The sequence below is a fragment of the Euphorbia lathyris genome, chromosome 5 (genome assembly GCF_963576675.1).
Source record: "Euphorbia lathyris chromosome 5, ddEupLath1.1, whole genome shotgun sequence".
NCBI classification, from domain to species: Eukaryota; Viridiplantae; Streptophyta; class Magnoliopsida; order Malpighiales; family Euphorbiaceae; genus Euphorbia; species Euphorbia lathyris.
The window spans coordinates 63,539,982-63,544,468 of NC_088914.1; the positions used below are offsets into that span (position 1 = coordinate 63,539,982).

The 4,487-nt window shown below is 34.4% G+C and overlaps 1 long non-coding RNA gene across 4 annotated transcripts; it reads left to right on the top strand.

Annotated features, from left to right (window-relative positions):
• The first annotated feature begins 995 nt into the window (after nt 1–995).
• On the top strand, nt 996–3,869 carry LOC136230959 (uncharacterized). 4 transcript variants are annotated; one of them, XR_010689628.1, is made up of 5 exons: nt 996–1,283; nt 1,373–1,435; nt 1,948–2,317; nt 2,952–3,110; nt 3,553–3,869. It is a non-coding gene; the product is annotated as an uncharacterized lncRNA (long non-coding RNA). The 4 variants fall into 4 exon arrangements; XR_010689626.1 differs by having other exon boundaries at nt 1,948–2,019; nt 2,120–3,110; XR_010689627.1 differs by having other exon boundaries at nt 1,948–2,019.
• Nucleotides 3,870–4,487: the final 618 nt, after the last annotated feature.

Sequence of the window (4,487 nt, forward strand, 5' to 3'; positions counted from 1 at the left end):
TTACCATAAAAGGAGAGACCATCTGCTGAGCTGACCGAGGACAGAAGATACACGATTGTGATTGGCCGAGAGCTCTGTACAAGTCAGGATGACAACGACACATAGCCGTTTCCCTCCAACGGTTATTTCGATATTCGAAATGACCGACGACCCAGACGTCTCTATAAATAGTGCCATCACAAGCTTCACAAGATACAGAACTTGATCAAGCCATTACGCTGACCAAATCTCTACAAGTTCTGCAAGCAAGAAGCAAAACAAAATTCTTACACTACATTTCTCATATCTGTGTAAAAGTCTAGAGTGATTGTAAATCGTCTAAAGTGTCTTAGCACATCTTTGTATTAGGACAAAACACTTATCATTTCTAGAGATAGAAGGGAGAGGCTGAGTACTCGGTTTTAAGTACTCAGCGGAGAGATTAGGATTGAGTAGAAGTATAGAGGAAGGTACTCTTGTCATACTCAATTGCTGATATTGTAAAGGGTTTGAGGCTCTACCTTTAAAGAGCTCAGTAGAGGATTTAAAATCTCGAAACGTGTTCCGGGGACAGGACGTAGGCTTAGAAGAAGCTGAACCTGGATAAATCTGCTGAGTGAAGTATTTCTTACCTTAACTCCTTATTTATATTGCTTGCTTTAAATAATCAAAACTGACCAACTAAATAGGTCAAATTGAGTTGTGCGCGTTAAACGTCTGAGCTCAGGAATAGACTCCAAGTGCTATCTCCTGACTCAAGCTAAGAAACTGACCTAGTCACCTGTTGACTAAGCCAGTATCTTGCTGTTTACTCAGCGCCGCTGTTAAAACCTTTTTCCTTAGAAAAAGAAGTTTGCTCTAATTGCGAAAAAGTTTAAATAGTTCCTAACCCCCCCTTGGAACTATACTTGCAACCTTACAATGGACCAACAATATGTTTCAAAAAAAAAAAAAAAAAATGAGAGGGGTATAAATTCTTTATTTTCAGATTAGGGGTGTCAACCGTAATTCATTTGTATGCCTCCGCCTCCGCCTCCACCTCTCAAACTCTTGTCCCTTTTCTCTCCTTCTTTCTTTCTTTCACGAGCATCCAACCTAATTAATTTGTGAGCCTCCACAGATTAGCAGTCATGCCTCTCTTCTTACCGGTGGCGGCACTCATTTTCAAACCACGAACTCTTTTTCTCGATGGTAGTCTTCGACACTCCTCAAATGGCACCCATTTCCGTATCTTTTTCTTTAACCCAGGCCATGAATGACCACGAGAGGTTCTTTTCTCCGATCCGATTTCGTTTCAAGTAAACGTAAGGATCTTTTTTTGTTTACATTTTTTTCCTTTTTCCGTTTCGTTTTTCTTTTCGTATCTAACAGTTGCGATCTTCTTTTTGCTTAGGATCCGATGCTCTGTTTTCAGTATTGCTTTAGTATGGTCCATTCCTTGGAGCTTTTAGATCCGGTGAGATTTCCTGATTTTCCAAAAGGGTAATTGATAGAAAAACGATTCACTAAATGTTAGATTATTTCAATTTAGGTTAACTGGCTAGATTTTTTCTTTAATTATTAATTTAATTTCATTAATTTGTTTTGTATCCTTTTGATTTCTATATGCAACATGGTCTCTGGTGTTTATTAATTAATGCTTGCTATAGATTAGCAAGTTTCGTGTTTTATTTTGTGTAAACTTAATTGGAACACTAGTAAATGTTTCTCATTCCATTCACTGAAACAATTTTCTTTTATTTTGCACACACAATTTCCATATATGATGAAGTTCAGTTTTGGGTATTTTTCATTTATTTGTTTATGTTTCTATTTTTATATAGATTTGACTAGATATATCCTTTTCTTTTTAAGTGGTAGATGTTGAAGACTTATATGGATATTTTAGCTATTGAGATGAATTTCTCATTTTTCTTACTTTGATTTTGTGTTTTGATTTCTCTTACTTTGATCTTGCAACTGCATCAGGCAGACCTGTCCCATTAGTGATTCTTAGACTTCCTCTGATCCGATTCTGCATCTGTCATTACCATTGATCAGGTACTTTTCTAACTTATTTGGAACCGATTAGGATTTTGCTATTGCAATTATTGGTCATTGTAAATGTTACTTTCCATTTGATCTATAACGCCCTCGCCAGGCCAGCTAGTTTCTGATATGGAAACCTTGATATTGGGGTAACCGAGTTTGGTCATGGCGTGAATAAGTGATGAGTCGAGCATTTGATCAAGCGTGTTTGTGTAGAATAAGTGGAGTTGGCAGGATTGGAACTGTATAGCTTCACTCTTTCTGCATCTATAGATTTCAGAACTTGAACAGATTGATATGGAGTTGGCAGGTTGTTTCCTAGATGCACATACTATTTTGCTTGAAATTTCTGCATCTTTTAAGGCAAAGAAAAATGAGCAAGTTAATGGAGAAAATCAATCTAACAAGAAATGCATATGACTTAGAGAATATAGGTAGGAGAATACCAGCTAGAAAGCTTCATATATGGATATGGAAAGCCTTAGTCCCGAAATGATTCGGGGTCGGCTAACATGAACCATCTTTCTGGGAAGCCTTATGCACCATTAATTTACTTTTTCATCTTTCTGCAATTTATCTACTTTCTCTATCTTTACACATAATTTTTTTATATATATCTAGTCACTTTCATCCTTCCAATATATAGTTTTTTTAATGTACTAAAAAGATTCGGATTTATTTAAGGTTATGCTTTTCTGGATTTTTATTTGATGATTATAATCTTTACTTAGTGTCTGTTTGATTTAGAAAAGAGAGTATGTTTCAATTTGAGTGATTTTTATGAAGATTCCATTATTAAAGCAGAGATATTGATCATGATGTTAAAAACACATAAATGTTCTAATACTCAGAAGCAATTCTTCACTATCTCTAGCATCTTTATCATTATCTTTGACACATAATTCTAATGATTCGTCACCTACATAATATTCTAAATACTCCAGTTGAGCAGAAGATATCTTTGGCTCTTTGTCTAATCTCTGATCTGCCCCAAAGAAGAGAAACTTCGGTCACATTGTCCAAAATTGTTCATCAACCGCACCGCCACGACGAGTCTAATGCTGGGGAGATCAAGAGGTGCAGTTGGATCACAAACAATAGTGGTATGCTAAAATTATATACATATGATCATAAGATTGGACTGTAGCTAAAATTTCATATAATTATTCTTAATTATCTAGTTAATGCGTTAGATTAATGTGGTTTTTGTGTTCTCATAATTTGTTAGACTATGATTAATGATTGAACAATGAAATTAAGCTCGAATTAATTTGTTCACTATTAATTAGTTTATGATTGGTTTTGACCTTCTCTCAACTAATTAGTTCACTATTTAGTTAGTTCACTATTTAGTGTCTGCATTATACAAATTCAACTATACTTTCGAGAAAAAACAAAAAAAGGAATGCATGAGTTGTTGCTAAAAAATCATTTTTACTTTGATGTGGTTAGAATGTATTATCTCACCTGATTGGTTGAAGTTAAAATCACCATGTTCCAATTTTCGTAGCTTTTAATTAACTTATTTATTCCTTTTCTTTTCAGGTTCTTACTTTGTAAAGCGACCCTATACGTAATTTATCATGACAGTATGGAACAAATCTATGTGTGTCTAAGTGTTTTGAAGAGGCGCCGCAAAATGTTTTTTTGGTATGCATCGTGCAGATTTTGGAGGCTAATTTTGTATAAGATTCAAATGTCTTTTAGATTATTAGAATATTGTACAATTAATTAATCTAATTTTGTAATTGTATGATCTTATAGTTTTTTTTATTTATATTAATATATTCTTATTTAATGTAATTGTATGATCTTAAATTATATTCTTATTTAATGTGTAATTATATATATGAATTAGAAAATGAATATTCATTATTTAGTATTTAAAAAACATATAACATTATACCGTGATGAAATTTTGTGATAAATTGCTTTAGTGACGGAATAAAGATTCAGACGTTTATTTTTGTCTATGTTGTTGAAACACCTTTCCACATAAATTTTGATTTGACAAAATTGTTTTAGTATAATTAAAATACATATTCTAAACACACTAAGTTTAAATGCTTTGATTTATTCTACTAATGTGTTTCAATGTTGAGTTAAAACTGTTTATAAGACACAAGAATTAAAAGGCCCAAGCCCAATACGGAAGTCAAGGCCCAAGTCAAACAACTCAGTACAACTCGGCCCGTGTTTGGCAAGACGTTGCCGTTTTGAACAAAACGCAACTCAGCAAAAGAAGGATCTAGAAGACCTTCGGGAACAACTTCAAGATGAAGCTGCTGAGTAGATTCGAGAAACGTACAAGACAACAGCTGGCCAAGGAAAACTTCCAGACAAAGTATTTCCCCTTCGGGTAAAGTTCAGACGACACAGTATGCTGTCCAGTTGACTTTACCATAAAAGGAGAGACAGTCTGCTGAGCTGACCGAGGACAGAAGATACATAATTCTGATTGGCCGAGAGCTCTGAGCAAG